This window comes from Mya arenaria, chromosome 14 (assembly GCF_026914265.1).
Source record: "Mya arenaria isolate MELC-2E11 chromosome 14, ASM2691426v1".
In the NCBI taxonomy this organism is placed as follows: Eukaryota; Metazoa; Mollusca; class Bivalvia; order Myida; family Myidae; genus Mya; species Mya arenaria.
The window spans coordinates 19377617-19384772 of NC_069135.1; the positions used below are offsets into that span (position 1 = coordinate 19377617).

General features: G+C 35.0%; 1 pseudogene; it reads right to left on the reverse strand.

Annotated features, from left to right (window-relative positions):
* Window positions 1–584: 584 nt before the first annotated feature.
* LOC128215897 (uncharacterized) lies at window positions 585–6202 on the reverse strand (annotated as a pseudogene).
* Between the last annotated feature and the right edge of the window lie 954 nt (window positions 6203–7156).

Consider the following 7156-nt stretch of genomic DNA (forward strand, 5'->3'; position numbering starts at 1 on the left):
TGGTATGATATATTGGAACGGTATCTGCGATAGCACACAACCTATTCCGATATCAGGAATTACAAATCAACACCAGTGTATATGGTAGCTTTTCAGTTGGTCGAACGTGGTAATCTCCATTTCGATGGAAATTCCATATAAAGATTTGATGTAAATTACAGTCAGAATAAAACCATATTTGCAACACTATCTGCGATAGCACAGTATTTGAAATAACAAATAATTAATAATAAAATATATTTCAGTTCCTTTTTTGAAAGTCGAATGCGGTAATCTCAATTTTTATTTAAATTTAATATAACGGTTTAATGTATATTTTGAATATGTTGCAGGTTTTTTTTCTGAAAAAGGGGACGGGGCCTGGGGCTTTTGCGGCGTTTTAGTAAAAAAGGGAGAAATGTGCATGTTTAACTTTTTATTTTATTTCACTATCATACATCCTATTTTATTTGATTGTTGCATTACAATTCCATCTCTCTCTTTTTCCTGTTTTTAAACTCTTCAACTAAATTGTCATAGTCGAGCTCACCACTGTAGTCACTGATGCGCATAATTGCGTCTAAGGTATCCTGGGACATGCTCCTTCATTCAGTGGCGATGTCATTCATCAGTGAGAATCCGCGCTCTACAACAGCGGTTGACTGTGGAATCAGCAGTGCCAGCAGTGCCAGTTTGAATAAATGAGGCTTGACAGGGAATGCTCTTGAGGCAGTGGAATCATTCAGCAACAGCATATACATCTTCTGGACTGTGTCATGACCCTGGTGTCTGGAAGCAAATTAATATTGAGTTCAAATAATGCGGTCATAAGATTTAGTTCGGAATATTGATATTTTATTAAAACACTTCTGTTCATTAGGCCACAACAAATTGATCATTTGTTCGTCGGATTTGCCGCACATAAAATCCGAAAAACGAAAAAGAAAAAAAAAGAAAAATTGCGCCCGCACATACTTTTTTTTTTTTTTACTTCTGTAATCCTCTAATTTCTGATTTTCTTTTACTTAGAATTTAAACCTGCAACGTCGACTTCGCCTTTTTTAAAGGTATTTTCATGCTTTACATTCTTCGCGAGCAAACTTTCCTCGTGTCAGGACAAAATCAGGTCCTGGTAACCGCAAAACAGCCGATATTTGTTGACAATCTTTTTTGTCGGGAATATTTTGCAGGACGCACCGTTGTAATTAATTTCCGGTATTATTTTTCAGGTTACTTTCAGTTTTTGTAATGTAAAATACACGTTTTAAGTGAAAATCAGTGTCATAGTCAATGGATTATAGTCTTCAGGAAACAACAACTGTTTCACAGCGTCGAAGGCAATAATTATTTATGTGTGTTTTAAGTAATTCATTGTTTTGTACTCAAAATTTAGTGTTAAATAATAACTTAATCTGATTTTGAGTGCAAAACTTATATTTAAATACATGTACACGGAAACACGACTTACAACAATTAAACATTTCGTGAGTTATTTTTTAAATTCTAAAATGCATTTCTCAGTTTTCATATACTCATATTGTTATGAACAGATAAAAACAATAGGACTTGTAATGTAAATGTTTTAGAAACAGTCTGTATTTATGCACCAGTCAATTGTAACCACGCCCCCTCCCCCAAGGTCCGAGGGGTATACCGGGGATAGCTGGGAAAATGGGTCGTGTTTTTACCTTCCAGGTGACCCATTGCCGGGTGAATGTGGTGGATTTACCCGGGGTTGGTTGGACCGAAAGTAAAAGTCTCCGCCATTCACCGGACCTTGGGGGGCCTTGGATACAATTGACTGGTGCATTACACATACATCATTACATGGACAGTATAAAAAACATCACTAAAATCAGAAAATAAAACCTATTATAAGTAAATGACTGTATTAATTTGTATCAATTCTTTGTTCTTATCCACTTGTTTTCTTTGATTGTAGTTAAGTGGCCTGTTACTAAAGTGGCCTTTTTCTTTTTTTAGAAATGTTCTCTGTGTTATTTACATTTTCGATCTTCTGCAATGTCAAAGTCACTACAATTTTATTATGTGCTTCAAGAGGTTCAAATTTAGACCTGACCACATATTTGGAAATGCTCAAATGATGAATTACTCTTACTAGTCTAAAAATACTTTGTGATAGTAAGTTACGGAATAAATACAAAAGTCTTTTTGGTCTTCGAATAATTGCACGTTACTATGAGGAATGTTGTCTTTACAATATATCCACCTCTAAATTGAAGTTAATAGTAAAGCACCTGATCTTATTGCCATTTGTTAAATATTGAGACAGATTTTCATGTGATACAATCAAAACCTTTTCATTTATAACTGAGAACCTATGTTTGTAATTGAAAAGCATTTCTTGACATAATTGTATGATAAATTTGGTAAGACAAACTTTTTTTAATTTTTCGCCTTGCGCTCGCCTCTGAATTGCCTTAAATTTAAAAAAAAAAGTATTTATTTTTTTCGCTCGCACGCTCTTACTTTTTTTGGATAAAATCAGTAAAACAAATGATCAATTTGTTGTGGCCTTATGTTATTATAGATAAACTGAATTGATAAGAATATATTAATAGAATATTATATTGATATGGATATTTAATGCAATAAGCATTATTCTTTAGTGAAAGTTTAGTCTATAACATGGTTATAGACTGACAAGGAAAACAATATTTCATCAGGAAGAATGAATAATTAAGAAATAAACATCTGAAAGTAACAATATCATGCTAAACTCGAAAGAACAACAACAACTTGAACAGTGACAACTTGAACAGCAAATCTAAAAACAAAAGAACAACGCAAACTAGCTTTGTTAACTTGTGTTACTGCTAGGTGTGACTGTTGGACCTACTTTGTTTCTTTATTTCATAATATTTGAATGTGATGATGTATATAAATTAATTTGAAACAAATTAAGTCAACAATGTTGAAAACAATTATGCTCAACAGTGTCTGATAAAAGCAGTGATCACAGATGATCTTTTATCAATAAATAACCAAAACAGTAACTGAATTTTATTTGCTGTTGGCTACACACTTGTACATAAACATCTGACGTCTGAAGTCAAGCAGCTGATCATGTACGATATCAGCATTCCCTAATTCTGGAGGGACTACTGTTCGATGGCCCTCAAACTCGTCAACCTTCTCAGATCAATAGAAGTTAGCCAAAATGCGAGCATTACCCTAAACATGTTCAATTCATATTGAATTGTATTACTTTTAGTAACGGTATCTAACCATGAAGTGTGATACTTAGCTATTATCTTCTCATATCTTGTCCGTACATTGAGTTTTGATTGGACCAGTAGCATTATTGCCAGGATACAGACAAAATACGATCAACTTGAAATGCTCCTAGTGAGAGTTTATAGCAGTCACATGACAACACATCACTTTCCATGTATTACTTACAGTTTATCAGCAGCAGCATGATGTAAAATTAAGCAGATTTGTTAAGTTTACCTTTCCATAGGCTAGGATGTCAGCAATGTCACCAGGAATATTGTTTGGTTCCAAGAAGTCAAATGTAGCAAGGACTGGTTCAGTAGTTCCCAAGGAATCTTCAATCTCACCAATGAGTCTATACACCATAGGAATCCCATGCTGTTGCAGATAGTCTACAAAGACAGTTTATAGAAATGACAGGATTATATCAGTACTGACTGTATATTTTTAATATGCTTGGTGCAAAAGTTTAACACTCCATATTAATAAAGACGGTTAAATACTTGAATAATGCAATATTTTGTTTGGTTTTGTATTCAACTAACAGGCTGTTTCGTTTCTTATATTTACCCTCTGGGCTAACTTCATGGTGATTTCGCATGCGCCTTGCAAAGTCAGTTCTTTCATCAATCAGGTCAAACATCATCTGACACTTGCTGTAAAAAAAATATTGTTTGTTAGAAACCGGCCTTCAGAAAATATATAGTAAACATTTATTTAAAGTTTGGTGCTGTGTCAGACTAAATGATATTGAGAAATAAAGAAAACAACATTATCAATTTATTAAACTATTATTATTTTATCAATATTTTTTGGCGTAATTATGTACCTGTACTCCAGATAATCATAGTTCCCCTGCTCATACTGCTGAAGGATCGAATGCAGTTCATCGGTGCAGCTCTTAACCCTGACCGGTAGCTATGTGTATGTTCCACAATCCTCTTGCAGGTATAGGGACAGATAGTCTACAGGCTTCAGGATGTCAGCAAGTACCACTATAGTGGAAATATTGTCCTTCTGCATCATACAATTCCGCATTCCCTGCACATCAGGTTCATGTGTTGATTCTGTGATAGCGTCTAATGTATCAAGCAAGGTTTCAAACCGAGAAATGAAGCGCCACCATGCGTGGAGGTGATACAGCCACCTGTAAAATGCAACATGTGGACATACTGCGTCTGTAATATGTGACTATGAAGATTGAATTATTTACACACAAAAACCTACTGTTCAACTTTTAGAGAGAAACAACCAAAGGCCAATATTGAATGGTGGGATGTGGCATGGGTGGTGTTTAAAACGAAATCCATTAAATAATATTTACAGCAAGCTAATATGATTATGCATCAACATGTAAATTTACCTTGTTGTGGATGCCCGGATAAATTTGATGGGTCTTTGACCATAGACCTCCTGCATGTTTTTGAATACAGCTGCCTTCTTTGAAGAAAAGTGTAGCATCTTCCAGATGGCTATCAATAGAGCATCAACTTCTACCAAGAGATTGTTGTTTTTCATGAGGTGCACAAACCAGAGAGCCAGTCTGTGATTTCGACAGTTGACGTACAAAGACAGCGGGCTTATGTTTCGCCTCTGAAGTCCTAAAGTTAAAATAAACAACACTAGTTTTAAAGAAGCAAAAGTGACTATTCACATGCTGAATTTATTAATGGACAAGTGAAAAAAAAATTGTTGGACAGAGCATATTATTTTCAAATAAATTACCAACAAAACATGTTATTAGTCGTGTAACTGTAAAGACAATAAAAAAATGGGTTAACTGTATGCAACACAGTGATGATCGAAATATATTTTCAGGCAATATAGCACCCATATTAAACATGACACAGACTTAGTTACAAAAATAAATTTGTAGTTACCCTTTCTCTGTCCACTCATCGTATTGCAGCCATTCAATCTAACAAATCTGATGTTGCTCATTTCGATACTTTTACCCACACAGAACATTTTTATGGCTTTCATTAGTGCCAGACTAGTTGTTTGTGTATGAGACCGCTGTACTGCTCAACAGGATCTGCATTCTTGACATATCGAGCAAATACAAAAAACTGTGTTCTGTTGGATCTGTCAGTGCTTTCGTCAGCAAGAAGAGTAAACTTTTCACCTCGTAGTTCAACAAATACTTTCCTTTCTATGTAATCACTAAGGATTGTGAGGATTTCTGATATAGAGGTACTTGAAAGATAAGTAACAGATTCATTTTTGACAATGGCATTGATTTCCGGGTCACATGTTTCTCCCATGAAAGTAAGTAAATCAGAAATGTTCATCTGAGCCCAATTCTTCTTAGCCACAAAGACGCATGTCTTAAACAATTTCTGAATGATTCTTCGATTTCTACTAATGTTTTCTTGTTTTACATTTTCTGCTTTGTCAACAATTAACTTGAAGACATTCACATTTTGCTTTGATTGGGTGTATCTATGTACAGAGTCCTTGTGGGGTCCAGAATTTTCATGTTTACTAAGGCGTCTATTTGAATGTGTTCCAAGCACTGCCCCACAGGTTACATATGGTGTTGATTCATCTGATGCAGAATTATCAAATAATTCACAATACTTGTATCCCTTTTGTAAGTGAGACAAATACACCCACTGAAATTAAGACTGGTACCCAGATTCTAGGAACAAACGCCCATCATGACTGTGGCTCTTAGATTTTGTATTTGTAGGTGAGCAGCTACCCTCAGCAATACTTTTAAAAAAATTATTCGGTGGTGCGATAACATAAACCTCAGGCTCGATCACAGAATGAAAACTTACAGACGGTTGGACATTTGTACCAGGCTCAACAGAATGTTTTTGCTGGGACTGATCAGGTTCAGAATGTTCGGACTCGGTCACATTTTGTGTGCTTGCGTTAGATGTACCTGCTTACGGTCAGTAAAGAAGGAATCAATTTTCCGAATATTTTTAGCGTCATTTTTTGTGATTTTTTTGTTGAAATACTTCCAGTTACGCGACATTTTTCGAGCACTCGCAATTGAAAGAGAACGAAATACGGTATGTCGTAAACCATCAAGGGAGACAACTGTGTAAAATTATAAGTTGAATCGATTAAGTTCAGCGTGACTTACCTCCCCTGGCAGACGAAAAAACGACGGCTGATTTTTCATTCGGCAATGAAATATTGAAATTTCATTTTAAGGAGACAAACTAGGCTTATTTCCATCGTGGTAATTGCCCTGCTATAATTGCTTTTAATGGGTTTACCAAGCCGCTCTCTAGCGAGGCAGAAGAGAAAAGCCTATAATCGTGAATTGATGACATGTACAACACGTATTAAATCAGTCTGTTTCAGTTTTGAAATGCATACCTTCGTATTGACATCCAACAACATGTATCCTGTTGACATCCAACAGCACAATAGAACATACAATGTGGACATCCATTAACACAATCATGTATTGCCTTAATTTTAACATGAAAGTTTATGTCGGTGCGGATAGAATTAACTATATTGATTCAACAGCAGCGATGACAAGGTAGTTAAGCAAGGTAGTTAAGCATATAAAATACACAACACACTTACGCGGATATCAACTTCGATATCTGATATTTATTTAAAGAATTTCAAATAAGAAATTTGTGGCGAAACATTCTGTCCATTAAACGTTGGTTTAAACAATATTTATTTTCATATAATATTTACAGTTTAGTTCTACAAATTTGAGCATAATGAATTTAACAAAATTTATACGAAAAGCAACAGAAACAAGCTCAGCAGCAAAAAGTTTAAACATATACCCGGTTAAATGGCACTGAGTAAACGCCAAAGACAAAGAACATAAAAACAAAAAAATCACAAACAAGAAACAAGAAACATGGAAGAACAGCACAAAACTCCACTAACAGTGCATTCATACTATATATAAATCAAAGCGCGATGCGCTGAATGACTATCTGCGGGCAAATATGTG